General features: G+C 40.7%; 1 protein-coding gene across 1 annotated transcript in view; it reads left to right on the forward strand.

Moving 5' to 3' along the window:
* FREM2 (FRAS1 related extracellular matrix protein 2) overlaps window positions 1-16030 on the forward strand; it is a 358247-nt gene that overhangs the window by 65979 nt on the left and 276238 nt on the right. The window lies entirely within an intron of this gene.

A 16030-nucleotide genomic window follows, 5' to 3' on the forward strand; every position in this document is an offset into this window, starting at 1 on the left:
GAAGATGCTGAAGACAAAAATAAATAAATGAATGAATGAATGAATGAATAAATAAATAAATAAATAAATAAATAAATAAATTCAGAAAGGTAGCAGTTTATGCCCAGACAGAGTGACTCAGTGGTTGAGTTTTGACCTATAAACCAGGCGGTCATGGTTCCATTCCTGGTCAGGGCACATGCCCAGGTTGTGGGCTTGATCCCCAGTGTGGGATGTGCAGGAGGCAACAGATCAATGATTCTCACATTGTTGTTTCTATCTTTCCCTCTCCCTTCCTCTCTGAAGCCAATAAAAATATATTTAAAAAAGAGGAAGGTAACAGGTCACAAAATCAACATCCAGAATTTGATGACAGTTTTATACACCAATAATAAACTCTGAGAAAGAGAAACTGAAAAAACAATCTGATTCACCATTGCAACAATAACAACTGCCAGGGTGTTATCCACATCTACTAGGGTTCAGGAATCTGGAGAAGGGGCTGTGAGTAAATTAATAAACAAGACATGAAATATAAATTTGGGAGGCATTTTTGGGGGAGCCAGGGAGGCTTAGCTTTAGTATCTAAGTTCCTTGAATCTCCAGACCCCCTAGCTTTTTATTAACACATTTCGCCCTATAGCAAAGCAGATATACATATCAAAGGTAAGGTTTGGTAAGCAATAAGATTATCAGGTTGGGGGAACTGCCCTCAGCTGTCTGGCAGCCGGCAATAATATATGCAGACTTTCAGCCCTGCTGAAAGAGTCCATTCAACCTTTTGAGGACTTCTCACATTTATTATGACCCTGCTGGAATTATCCTCTAGCAAACAACAACAACAAAAGTAGGGATGCCTGGGAATAAACTTAACCAAAGAAGTAAAACACATATACTTGGAAAACTGTAAGACATTGGAAAAAGAAATAGAGGAAGATACAAACAAATAGAAGTGTATAACATGTTCATGGATTGGAAGAATTAACATCAATAAAATGTCCATACTATGCAAAGCAATCTATAGCTTCAATACAATCTCTATTAAAATACCAATGAGAATCAGAAAGCACATATGCACCCCTATGTTCATAGCAGCACAGTTTACAATAGCTAAGATTAGGAAATAGCTTAAATGCCAATCAGCAGATGAGTGGATTAAAAAACTGATACATCTACACAATGGAGTAATACGCTGCTGTAAAAAAGAAAAAACTCTGAGAGTTATGCTAAATAAGCCAGTCAGAGAAGGATAAATATAACATGATCTCACTCATTTGTGGAATATAATGAACAACATAAACTGATGAACAAAAAACAGATCCAGAGACATAGAATCATCTAACAGACCATCAAACCTCAGAGGGAAGGCAGGGGAGAGTAGGCTGGGGTTCGGGCGGGGGGGTGTTGAGGCTGTAAGAGATCAACCAAAGAACTTGTATGCATATAAGCATAACCAATGGACATATACAATAGAGGGGGTGAAGGCTGGGACTGGGGGGTGGGTTAGGCTGGGAGAGGACAATGGGGGGAAAGGGGACATATGTAATACTTTCAACAATAAAGAATTAAAAAAATACCAATGGCATACTTCACAGAACTAGAACAAAAGTCCAAAATTTATATGGATCCATAGCTGCAGCAATCCTGCACAAGAAATATAAAGTTGGAGGGATCACAATACCAGATATATAATTATACTACAAAGCTATTGTAATAAAAACATCCTGGTACTGGCACAGGAACAGTCATATATACCAATGGAATAAAACAGAGATTCCAGACATTGACCCACAACAACATAGTCAATTAATATTTGACAAAGAAGGCAAGAACATATGATGCAATGAAGACTCTCTCTTCAACAAATGGTGTTGGGAAAACTGGACAGACACATGCAAAAAGATCAAACTAGAGCAGCAAAAGTATACCATACACAAGAAAATGGATAAAAGACTTAAATAAGTCATGAAACCATAAAAATCCTATAAGAAAACATGGGCTGTAAAATCTCAAACATTTCACATAGCAAAATTTTCACTGTTACATCTCCTAGGGAAGTGATGGTGAACCTTTTGAGCTCGGCGTGTCAGCATTTTGAAAAACCCTAACTTAACTCTGGTGCCGTGTCACATATAGAAATTTTTTGATATTTGCAACCATAGTAAAACAAAGATTTATATTTTTGATATTTATTTTATATATTTAAATGTCATTTAACAAAGAAAAATCAACCAAAAAAATGAGTTCGCGTGTCACCTCTGACACGCGTGTCATAGGTTCGCCATCACTGTCCTAGGGCCAGTGGTTCTCAACCTTCTGGCCCTTTAAATACAGTTCCTCATGTTGTGACCCAACCATAAAATTATTTTCATTGCTACTTCATAACTGTAATGTTGCTACTGTTATGAATCGTAATGTAAATATCTGATATGCAGGATGGTCTTAGGTGACCCCTGTGAAAAGGTTGTTCGACCGCTGAAGGGGTCTCGACCCACAGGTTGAGAACCACTGCGGCTAGGGCAAGAGAAACAAGGGGAAAATAAACAAATGGGACTACATCAAAATAAAAAGCTTCTGCACAGCAAAAGAAAACATCAACAAAATGAAAAGGGAACCCTCTGTATGGGAGAACATATTTACCAATGATATATGTGATAAGTGTTTAATCTCCAAAATATATAAAGTACTCATACAACTCAACAAACAATCCAATTTAAAGATTGTCAGAGGAGCTGAATAGACACTTCTCTAAAGAGGACATACAAACGGCCAAGAGACATATCAAAAAATGCTCAATGTCACTAATCATCAGAGAAATGCAAATTAAAACCACAATGAGATATCACCTCACACCTGTCAAAATGACTATCATCAATAAATCAGCAAACAATAAGTGCTGGTGAGGATGTGGAGAAAAGGGAACAATAGTTCACTGCTGGTGAGAATGCATCAGTTGCAGCCACTACGGAAAACTGCCATTTTACCTAGTGATCACACTTCTGGGAACATATCCTAAAAACTCTGAAACACCAATCAGAAATAATATATGCACGCCTATATCCCTAGCAGCATTATTTGTAATAGCTAACATCTGGAACAACCCCAGTGCCCATTAGTAGATGAGTTGATAAAAAATGTGTGGAACATTTACACAATGGAATACAATGCAGTTGTATGGATGGACCTGGAGACTATTATGCTGAATGAAATAAGACAATCAGAGAAATACAAATATCACATGGTCTCACTTATTTGTGGAATCTAATGAACAAAATGAATTGACCTACTAAATAAGACCCAAAGCATGGAGGCATGGAACAGACTGGCCTATCTCGGTGTATTTGTGTGTGTGTGTGCGTGTGTGTGCGTGTGTGTGGTGGATGGGTGGAATGAGAAGAGATAAACCAAAGAACTTATATACTTGTATGCATAGCCCATGGGCACACACAATAGGGTGGTGAAGTCCTTGGAGGTTTAGGGGCTAGGTGAAGGGGGATGGAGGAGGAAATGGGGGACATCTGTAATACTCTCAACAACAAATATATATATTTAAAAAATAAAATATTTTTGATTCATAAAAAAACTATTATCCTTTTTTCTCAAATATCTTCATAATGTTCTAAAACACATTTGGGAAGTTTGAATAGCAAACTTTCCCTGGTTTTAAAAACACAAAGATGATTTTAATAAAATATTTTGTGATTTTTTTTTCTCAAATGCCCCCAAATTTGTAATTGGTCTTCTGTTACTCTTTATTCCTTAAAAAATTTTTGGCGTCCCACCTTGATGACAACATATTTGCCTCACGTGAGGCAAACATATTTGCCACCACCATCTTTGTTGGGTTAATTTGCATACTCACCCTGATTGGCTGGTATGTATAGCAGAGTGACACCAATTTGCATGTTTCTCTTTTATTAGTGTAGATTTCCTATGCTGTACTTTATGCCCTCATTACTACACTATAACTACTAGTTTGTACTTCTAAATTCCTTCATCTTTTTCACCCATCATCCCACTCCCTCTCCCATTTGTCAGATAAGTTAATACTAGTGACAGTGTTCTATAAAATAAAAACTCATGTGAAAATGTAAAAAAATATTGTTGGCTTCCATAGGCCATGTGAAGGCCACATATTAAGTGGTTGTGTTAGTCTAACATCTAAAATAAATTTCAAGTCTGTTTAACAAAAACAATAAAAAAACACACAATTGAAATTTGTTTAAGCCAAAAATAAATTTATTGGCTCATGTAATTAAAAGCCAAGAGAGGCGAACTTCAGGGGTGATTAGCTCTGACATCAGAGCACCTGCGGTCTTTCTGCTTCTCAGTTTAACTTAGCTTGCCTTTGTTGGTTGGCTTCATTCTACTGAGCCATGTGATGGCAAGTTGGCTGCAGCATTCCAGCTTTACACCAACCATGGTCAAGTGAAGTGGGAAGAACAAACCTTTTGTTTCAGTAGCTCTCACAAAAGTCTTAGATTTACCTTTATCGTGCCATTTAAGATTACATGCCCATTTATAAACCAGGAAGTACTGTGATGGACATACCTGGGTGACAAACTCCATATCTGTAGCCAGGGATGTTGTGGGGGGGAAAAGGAAGCATGTCCTGGAGTGGAAACATGTTCACGTAAATTATACTTGTTATGAAATATACTTTTTAGGGGAGAAAAGAGATGGATGATGGTATAAATAGGACTTTGGGAGGATTATATAGAACATCCAGGATATGTGATATAAGCCAAAAGCTGTACTCTGGGTAGGCAAATGGAAATGCATATATACAAATTGATATTATTTATTAATTTATTCATTCATTCACTTTAATATATGACAATTTTGTGTTAAGGATTTAGTATAATGAAGAAAACATAAAGAACCTTTGCCTTCATAGTACTTATATACATGAGAAAATAAGCAGTAAACATGTAAAATTTTAAGTGGTTATGAATTATGATGTATAGTCTAAAATCTTTTTTAAAAAGTGGGTGAGATGTAGGGGGTATTTAACCTTCCTCAAGCATGGCTAAAGAAGACCCTAGTTGAGCTATTTTTATGCTCAAGCCTAATAGGTGAGAAGTTAAACCTGGAAAAACTTAAAGACAAGTGAGCTCTTACTAGTAAAAGAAACAATGCAGGTAGCTTGTGCAAAGGTCTGAGGTAGAAAAGAGTTTTACTTCTTTAGAACTAAGAGACCAGCATTAGCCAAAGCCAAGTGAACTACAGGGAAAATGGGGGCACTGAACAGAAGCCTGATCATGCAGAGCCATTTACCCTCTTAAGGACAAGGGAGTTCATTTCAAATGCATTGGATATCATGGAAGGTTTTTAAACATGGGGATTTTCAGGTACAAGCAATTGGGTAAATAACAAGGCTTTTTATTGTCAGAGGGAACGTGATTTGGAAAAATGAAAAGTTCTGCTTAGACATGTCAAGACAGATGTCTGTCTATCAGTAAGATTTTAAGTGTGCAATTTTAGGTTGAGATATAGACCTGATAAAAATCTGGGGCTATTTTTATTTTGTAATCATTTTTTAATTTTTCAATTACAGTTGACATACAATATTATATTAGTTTCAAGTGTACACCCCAGTGATTAGACATTACAAAATTTATTAAATGATCATTCCAAAAAAATCTCATACCCATCTGACACCATACATAGTTTTTATAATGTTATTGACTATACTAGAGGCCCGGTGCATGAAATTCGTGCACTGGGGGGTGGGGGTCCCTCAGCCCAGCCTGCCCCCTCTCACAGTCTGGGAACCCTCAGTGGATGTCCTACTGACAGCTTAGGCCCGCTCCCCAGACTGGCAGCAGAGACTCGGAGCAGGCATCCCGTGTGTGTGTGTGTGTGTGTGTGTGTGTGTGTGTGTGTGTCTCCGCGGGGGGCCTACCCCCAGCCGCACCACGTAGGCTCGGAGCAGGCACCGTGTGTGTGTGTGTCCGCCGGGGCCTGCCCCCAGCCACACCACATAGGCTCGGAGCAGTTGCCCCGTGTGTGTGTGTTATCCTTTTTTCTCAAATATCTTCATAATGTTCTAAAACACATTTGGGAAGTTTGAATAGCAAACTTTCCCTGGTTTTAAAAACACAAAGATGATTTTAATAAAATATTTTGTGATTTTTTTTTCTCAAATGCCCCCAAATTTGTAATTGGTCTTCTGTTACTCTTTATTCCTTAAAAAATTTTTGGCGTCCCACCTTGATGACAACATATTTGCCTCACGTGAGGCAAACATATTTGCCACCACCATCTTTGTTGGGTTAATTTGCATACTCACCCTGATTGGCTGGTATGTATAGCAGAGTGACACCAATTTGCATGTTTCTCTTTTATTAGTGTAGATTTCCTATGCTGTACTTTATACCCTCATTACTACACTATAACTACTAGTTTGGACTTCTAAATTCCTTCATCTTTTTCACCCATCATCCCACTCCCTCTCCCATTTGTCAGATAAGTTAATACTAGTGACAGTGTTCTATAAAATAAAAACTCATGTGAAAATGTAAAAAAATATTGTTGGCTTCCATAGGCCATGTGAAGGCCACATATTAAGTGGTTGTGTTAGTCTAACATCTAAAATAAATTTCAAGTCTGTTTAACAAAAACAATAAAAAAACACACAATTGAAATTTGTTTAAGCCAAAAATAAATTTATTGGCTCATGTAATTAAAAGCCAAGAGAGGCGAACTTCAGGGGTGATTAGCTCTGACATCAGAGCACCTGCGGTCTTTCTGCTTCTCAGTTTAACTTAGCTTGCCTTTGTTGGTTGGCTTCATTCTACTGAGCCATGTGATGGCAAGTTGGCTGCAGCATTCCAGCTTTACACCAACCATGGTCAAGTGAAGTGGGAAGAACAAACCTTTTGTTTCAGTAGCTCTCACAAAAGTCTTAGATTTACCTTTATCGTGCCATTTAAGATTACATGCCCATTTATAAACCAGGAAGTACTGTGATGGACATACCTGGGTGACAAACTCCATATCTGTAGCCAGGGATGTTGTGGGGGGGAAAAGGAAGCATGTCCTGGAGTGGAAACATGTTCACGTAAATTATACTTGTTATGAAATATACTTTTTAGGGGAGAAAAGAGATGGATGATGGTATAAATAGGACTTTGGGAGGATTATATAGAACATCCAGGATATGTGATATAAGCCAAAAGCTGTACTCTGGGTAGGCAAATGGAAATGCATATATACAAATTGATATTATTTATTAATTTATTCATTCATTCACTTTAATATATGACAATTTTGTGTTAAGGATTTAGTATAATGAAGAAAACATAAAGAACCTTTGCCTTCATAGTACTTATATACATGAGAAAATAAGCAGTAAACATGTAAAATTTTAAGTGGTTATGAATTATGATGTATAGTCTAAAATCTTTTTTAAAAAGTGGGTGAGATGTAGGGGGTATTTAACCTTCCTCAAGCATGGCTAAAGAAGACCCTAGTTGAGCTATTTTTATGCTCAAGCCTAATAGGTGAGAAGTTAAACCTGGAAAAACTTAAAGACAAGTGAGCTCTTACTAGTAAAAGAAACAATGCAGGTAGCTTGTGCAAAGGTCTGAGGTAGAAAAGAGTTTTACTTCTTTAGAACTAAGAGACCAGCATTAGCCAAAGCCAAGTGAACTACAGGGAAAATGGGGGCACTGAACAGAAGCCTGATCATGCAGAGCCATTTACCCTCTTAAGGACAAGGGAGTTCATTTCAAATGCATTGGATATCATGGAAGGTTTTTAAACATGGGGATTTTCAGGTACAAGCAATTGGGTAAATAACAAGGCTTTTTATTGTCAGAGGGAACGTGATTTGGAAAAATGAAAAGTTCTGCTTAGACATGTCAAGACAGATGTCTGTCTATCAGTAAGATTTTAAGTGTGCAATTTTAGGTTGAGATATAGACCTGATAAAAATCTGGGGCTATTTTTATTTTGTAATCATTTTTTAATTTTTCAATTACAGTTGACATACAATATTATATTAGTTTCAAGTGTACACCCCAGTGATTAGACATTACAAAATTTATTAAATGATCATTCCAAAAAAATCTCATACCCATCTGACACCATACATAGTTTTTATAATGTTATTGACTATACTAGAGGCCCGGTGCATGAAATTCGTGCACTGGGGGGTGGGGGTCCCTCAGCCCAGCCTGCCCCCTCTCACAGTCTGGGAACCCTCAGTGGATGTCCTACTGACAGCTTAGGCCCGCTCCCCAGACTGGCAGCAGAGACTCGGAGCAGGCATCCCGTGTGTGTGTGTGTGTGTGTGTGTGTGTGTGTGTGTGTGTCCACTGGGGGCCTGCCCCCAGCCACACCGCGGAGGCTTGGAGCTAGCGCCCCTCTGTGTTGATCTCTCAGGCTCCTGGCCGCGCCTGTGTGTTGTTCTCTCCCTTGAGCGGTGGCCAGGGCGGGCTGGAAGCTTGGCTTCCTCCATCGCCGGGGGCAACCCAAGCCTCCTGCTCCATGGCCACCACCATCATTGTTGGGTTAATTTGCATACTCACCCTGATTGGCTGGTATGTATAGCAGAGTGACACCAATTTGCATGTTTCTCTTTTATTAGTGTAGATTTCCTATGCTGTACTTTATGCCCTCATTACTACACTATAACTACTAGTTTGTACTTCTAAATTCCTTCATCTTTTTCACCCATCATCCCACTCCCTCTCCCATTTGTCAACCATCAAAATGTTCTCTGTATCTATAAGTTTGTTTCTGTTCTGCTTGTCCATTTATTTTTAGTTTCAATTGTTAATAAATATGTATTTATTGCCATTTTATTGTTCATATTTTTCATCTTTTTTTTTTGTCTTCTTAAAGAAGGCCCTTTAACATTTCATGTAATACTGGCTTGGTGGTGATGAACTCCTTTAGCTGTTTCTTGTCATGGAAGCTGTTTATCTGAACTTCAATTCTAAATTATAGCTTTGCAGGATAGAATAATCTTTGTTGTAGGTTTCATAACTTTGAATATTTCTTGCCACTTTCTTCTGGCCTGCAAAGTTTCTGTTGAGAAATCAGCTGACAGTCTTGTAGGAGCTACCTTGTACATAAATAAGTGCTTTCCTCTTCCTGCTTTTAAGATTCTCTCTTTTAATTATGATGTGTCTTGGTGTGGGCCTCTTTGGGTTCATCTTGTTTGGGACACTATGCTTCCTGAACTTGTATGTCTATTTCTTTCACCAGGTAAGGGAAGTTTTCTGTCATTTTTTTCAAATATGGTTTCAATTTTTTTCTTCCTCTCTTCTCTTCCCAGCACCCCCATGATGCAAATTTTGGGACACTTGAAGTTGTCACAGAGGTTCCATATATTATCTTCATATTTTTGAATCCTTTTTTCTTTTTGCTGTTCTGATAGAGTGTTTTTTGCTTCCTTATATTCCAAGTGGTTGATTTGATTCCTAGTGTGCTCTACTCTACTATTGATTCCCTATAAATTCTTTATTTCAGTTAGTGTATCCTTTATTTCTGACTTGTCCTTTTTTATATTGTTGATGTTCTCACTAAGTTCCTTGAAGTTCTCACTAAGTGCCTTGAAGTTCTCAGTAAGTTCCTTCAGCATCATTATAACCATTGTTTTGAACTCTGTATCTAGTACTTTTCTTGCTTCCATTTCATTTAGTTATTTTTCTGGAGATTTCATGTATTCTTTCATTTGTGACATGTTTCTTTGTCTTAGCATTTTGGCTGCTTCCCTGTGTTTGTTTCTATGTATTGGGTAGGTCTATTATGTATCCTGGACTTGGTAGAGTGGCCTGTGTAGTAGGTGTCCTGTAGGGCCCAGTGGCTTGGCCTCTTCAGCCACCTGAGCTGGGCACTCCAGGTGTGCCCCTGTGTGAACTTTGTGAACTATCCTATTGTATTTGAGCCTTGATTGATGTTGGCATCACTGGGAAGGATTTAACCACAGGCCAATTTGTTGTGAGGATCAGCTGTGACTACCACAGAAGAGCTGCTGTGCAGGAGCAGACCCTATGGAGCAGGACTTGCTTCAGTGGGGCTTTGATGCTCACTGAGTCTGCCCCTTGAGTGTGTCAGTTGTGGAGATGGTAGAGTTGTAATCTGACATGATCTGAGGTTGACCATTGGGTACACTGGCTCTGGGGCCTCCTGGGAGGTGCAAAGTCAGCCACTGCCTGTGCCCTGCCTGGGGCCACCCAGCATGAGCTACAAAGCAATCTGCATATGGCTGCGACTTATGTTGGGCTTGGAGTTGCCTAGGACAGTGGTTGGCAAACGGCGGCTCACGAGCCACATGCAGCTCTTTGGCCCCTTGAGTGTGGCTCTTCCACAAAATACCACGTGCGGGCACGCACGTACAGTGCGATTGAAACTTCGTGGCCCATGCGCAGAAGTCGATATTTTGTGGAAGAGCCACACTCAAGGGGCCAAAGAGCCGCATGTGGCTCGCGAGCTGCAGTTTGCCGACCACTGGCGTAGGAGATACCAAGCTGTGAACTAAGCTGTGAGCCAGGTCTGGGGCCACTTATTGAGAGGGGCATGCTGATGCCAGCTGCTGCTTGTTTGAGAGATTTTAGGAAAGTCCAAAGCATGAGACAAGAGAGGTCAGTTGTATGGAGAACCCACTGGACATGGCTTGGATGAGCCTGCAAGTAGGGAGGGGTAGGGTCTCAGGAAATCATCAAGGTGGGGCATAAAGTGTGAGCAAGGTTGATGGAAATTCAGATATGGTGCTTGACTGTCAGTTCTGTGGCAGGGAGGGCTCATCTAAGGAACAGTGCCTCTACCAGCACTTCAGCTGGGAGAAAACTGCTCCTCCAGTTCTCACCCTGATTCCAGAAAAGTTAGTTCCTGCTGGAATGTCCCTGATTCCTTTCAAGCTGCTACCCTAATATCGGAGCTCACAGGGAGTGAATCTGAGTAAATTTGTGTGCAGGCCCTTTAAGAGGAACTGCCTGGGACTCCAGCAGCTTCTGTGTCACTCAACTATAACTCCTGCTGGTTTTTACAGCCTAAAGATATGGGGACTTTTCTCCTGGCACTGGAATCCTCTACAGCCAAGATATCCCTCCCGATTTACACTACCACACAAGGGTGGTGCAACTATTTCTGCAACTCTGTCTCGAGTCTCTACCACTTCTACCAGTCTAGGTGGCTTCTTATTTAATCCCCTTGTTGTAGGACTTCTACTCAGCCTGATTTCAGGTGGGTCTGAATGATAGTTAGTCTGTAGTTTACTTGTAATTTTGATGTAGTTATGGGAGGAAGTGAGTACTGCATTTACCTTCACTGCCATCTTGACCAGAAGTCCCCTGAGGCTATTTTTAAATGTAGATTTTATTATTACTCCAATATGGTGAGGCCAACAGGTTAAGATACAACTGCCATTAAGATAATTTGTTGCTCACAGTTCCCAAGAGGAGAGGGTATATGCCACACCACACTGGGCCATAGAGGAAAGCAACAGGGTTGACCAGGAGTCATAGGGAGCAAGGGGGAAATCACAGGTAGAAGACTTTATTGTGGTTCTCATAGGCAAGGCAAGTCAGGGTAAACGGGTTTATGATTAGCTGGTTTGAACATTTTCAGCAGGCTCTGGGGTGAGAGGCTATCTCTAGTTGTCTGGCACCTGTCCCTGGAATTATTAGGGCAGAGGAATATTACCTCCTGGAGTATAAGAGCCTGATATAAGAGGTGGTTCAGAATAATATGCTCTGGATTGGTTGGTTTGCTTAAGCAAGGCATAATGCCAGGGGCATATTTTCTGTAACATGTAGGAATTAGCTAACCATGGGAGGGGGCAGTCTCTCCCCAGTCAGCAAGGGCACAAAATCCATAATAGCAAGAATACAGAAAAAAAAGAAAATATAGTTAACACAGAGTTGAGGGTATGAATATGTAAATGGAATCTATTATGTGCGCATGAATGGTGGGAGGATAGATAAAGGTTGAGAACTACTCCCTATTTCAGATACCCTTGGTAAAAGCTAGGAAATGCATCTAAAAAAGAGTTTGGGACCCTGATCAGTGTAGCTTAGTTGTCCCATGAATCAAAAGGTTGCTGGTTTGATTCCCAGACAGGACACATGCCCTAGTTGTGGGCTCAGTCACAAGGCAGCTGATCGATATTCCGCTCAAATCATTGTTTCTCTTTCTCCCTCCCCCTTCCTCTCTCTAAAAATCAATAAATATATTTTTAAGAAAAGAGGTGCCTGGCCGGCATGGCTCAGTGGTTGAGTGTTGACCTAAGAAACAGGAGATTACAGTTCAATTCAGGACAGGGCACATGCCCCAGTTGTGGGCTCAATCACCAGTAGGGGGCGTGCAGGAGGCAGCCAATGAATGATTCTCTCTCATTAATGTTTCTGTCTCTCTTTCCTGCTCCCTTCCTCTCTGAAATCAATAAAAATACATTTAAAAAATAGTTTGTAAAATATTATTTTTATCACTTTCCCCCCTCCACTCATAAAGATTATAGCCATAGAGAGCTTAGACAAAGAAACTATATCTACTTGCCCCACACCAGCCTGTTGTCAAAATTGTCCTTATGTGATATCTAAGCATAGACTTGTGATTTTGGGTGGAGGAAATATGTATATAATAGACTTATAGATGTTTCTGTACCTTAATTTGGAATTTGGTACATATTTTTAAGAGTTGTGGTAGTTCAGTTAATCAGTAAAACCTCTGCAGGTTGCTAGATATTTTAATTAAAATCTTTGGAATGACAGGTAGTGTGATTCTCAGACCTGACTAATATTCTTTACTGATTTAATTAAGGTGCAAAGAAAGTATTGTTTTAATTCCCCAAAGTTTATTGGAGGTAGTTTGTAAGCCTTAGATACAATTTCAGCTGTACTCAACCAAAATTTTTCATCTATTGCATGAAAATACCTCCAAATCATTGGTATTTGGGTTTTAGATTTCAACCTAAAGCCTACAGATCTTTACTATACCTTCAATATAAGTTATTTAGAAAGGCTCTTTGTGGGTAATGTATTTTTTATTCATTTGTTTAAAATGATGTAAAAAATGCAAATCAACATTTTGTTCTTCAAATGAATTTGAAAACTTTTCTTTTATAGATAAAACTAGAGGCTCAGTGCACACATTCATGCACAGGTGGAGTCCTTCAGCCTGGCTGGCAATTGGGGCCAATCAAGGCCATGGGAGGTTAGCTGGGGGGAGAGGTCTCGGGAGGTTCTCATTGGGGCCATCGGGGCTGGCCAGCTGGGGGGAGGGGCCATGGGAGGTTGGCTGGCCGGGGAAAGGGACCTCGGGAGTTTGGCCGACCAGGGGAGAGACCGCAGGAGATTGGCCAGCTGGCCCTATTGGGGCTGATTGGGGCCAGCCCTCTGGGAGGATGACTGTGGGAAGTTGACTGTGGGAGCGCATTGACCACAGGGGTCAGCTCCTGCATTGAGTGTCTGCCCTCTGGTAGTCAGTGTGCGTCATAGTGACTGGTTGACTGGTTGTTTGGTCATTCGGTCACTTAGGCTTTTATATATATAGAGTAGAGGTCCAGTGCACAAAGTCGTGTACAGGTGGGGTCCCTCAACCTGGCCAGCAAACAGGGCTGATCGGGGGGCCAGCTGGCCTGGGGGAGGGACCATGGGAGGTTGACTGGCCAGCATCCAACTGGGGCTGATGAGGGGGCCGGTCGGCTGGGGGGAGGGACTGTGGGAGGTTGGCCAGCCAGCTGCAGGGCGGAAGGTTGGCTGTGAGAGCGCACTGATCACCAGAGGGCAGCTCCTGCATTGAGCGTCTGCCCCCTGGTGGTCACTGCGCATCAGAGCAACCAGTTGACAGGTTGTTCGGTCGCTTAGGTTTTTATATATTTAGATATTGTAGGATGCCAGAGGGTAGATACTATGCCAGCGGGTAGATACTATGTTTGTTCATCATTATATCTAATACCTAGCATAGCCTTTGGCACAGAGTGTGCTATCAATAAAACTAGTGAATAAATGAATGACTTCAAATAAATTAAAATTGTAGCCCAGGTGGTGTGGTTGAGCATCAACCCAGGAGCCAAGAAAGAGGTCACTGGTTCTATTCCTGGTCAGGGCATATGCCCGAGTTGCTGGTTTGATCCCCATTAGGCGGTGTGCAGGAGGCAGTCAATCAATGATGTTTCTCTCTCATCGATGGTTTCTATCTCTCTATTCCTATCATTTCCTCTTTTTCTAAAAATCAATAAAAAAACTAAAATGGCAGCAATTATTATCTATGTATTATGTTGCCATATCCTTATGCGTTTTGCACTGTATAGCCTTTCAATATCTTTCTTCAGACATGTTTTGCTTCTGCCAATAATATTTCATAATTTTATTATGTAATTTAAGGGATGGGGAAAATGGAATAATTCAGAACTATAAAATTAATTATATCCCTCATTAATTACAATTGAAAGTTAATCCAGGTTTGTTATATGAGCATGGCTTAGGTGCAGCTAGTTTCTCAACAGTAACATTGCCAATACTTTCAGGCATGTCATATGTAACCTTACAAACATACATTGGACCTGAGGTTAGCTTAGCCCATTTCTTAGATGAAGAAAACTAGGCAAGCAGAGGATAGGATATACTTACATTAACATGGATTCATTCAGGACTAGAATCTTTAGATAAGCTTTGCTCTGGTGAGTAAATTATATGCTAAATAATGCAGAATATTGTGCATTCTGCATTTTTGTTATAATTACCTGTTGTTTTTCTGAGTTTCTGATAAGAACCAGGGCACCTTTTATCATTGGCAGGACTGCCAGTGTTAGTTACCATTTTACACCATGCTGTATTAATACAACAATAAGTGTGAGTTTTGGTATTCTTCATTTGGGTTATTTAGAAAGTCATATAACAGACTTTATATTTGAGAAGAAACATCAATCAGGACTCCTCACCCTATTATTTTTATGAATAATTTCTATAAAATACTAAGTACATGAGACAGTCCATGAAGAAAGAGTTTCTTTTTCAAATACATTTGGGAAAGGCTGTCTACTTCATCCCTTTCCTAGAGAGTCACAATAGTTTGAGAGTTCTGCTGAAAATATACTCTGAATTTATTTTTTCCCATATTCATTTGATCACACACATTTTTTTTCAAGTAACATCAATTTATATACTATGGAAATTGTCTTCCAAGGAACATAGCTTGTGATGTATGCTACAGGATAGAATGATGAATTTTTTGTGCATATGATATTTTTCTCCTGCTGGATTATTTTATTTTTGAGATAATATTAAGAACTTGTATGTCACTCATGGAATTTGTTGCCACAATACTGTCCAAAAAGATAATCTAATCTAATAATAGACAAACATGGTAATTGACTGTACCTTTGCTACGCCTCCCATTGGCTAATCAGAGTGATATGCAAATTAACTGTCAACAAAGATGGCGGCTAATTTGCATACTGTAGGCAGGGCGGGACAGCGGGAGACGCCATCCAGGCCCTCCTGTGCGGCCCCTGGCAGCTTGGGGCTCAGGCGGAGCCCGGGGTGATGGCAATTGGCGGCAGCCCCGCCCCGTGTGCGGCCTGAGCACGGGGCTCACGAGGCGCAATCAGCAAAACAGGACTGGGGATTGGCGAATGGGCGCAAGGCAGACCTCCTGGTCCTTCCCTGCAGCCAGCAGGCTCCTATCAATATTCAGTTTCTACTGAAAGGAATGTGGCGCCTCCACTACACAGCCTCCCAGGACTCGGACTCCCAGGCTCCGGAGTGAAGACTTCAACAAGGACTTCAGCGCCTACTCAGGGGAAAAACCACCACCTCTCTACTCCACAGCTGCTTCTGTGTCTGCAAGAAACTGCGCATGCTCCTCCTTGTGAGATGGGCGGGGCCAGAGCCTGAGTTGAGCAGTTCCACGATAGCGATAGCAGCTGGACCAGTGCAGGGATGGAGGGAGGGAGGGCGGGGAAGGAGCAGGTGGGAAGCCCTGGTTCCCTGCTCCTCCTCCCACAGGCATGGCCCTTGCTGCTGTTATGATAAAAGGAGTTGTGTTTTTCTAACTCTGTCTGGGTAAAGGAAACAAGTGTCTGTTGACTTCTGATCTT

Source organism: Myotis brandtii, unplaced genomic scaffold (genome assembly GCF_000412655.1).
Source record: "Myotis brandtii unplaced genomic scaffold, ASM41265v1 scaffold166, whole genome shotgun sequence".
Lineage (NCBI taxonomy): Eukaryota > Metazoa > Chordata > Mammalia > Chiroptera > Vespertilionidae > Myotis > Myotis brandtii.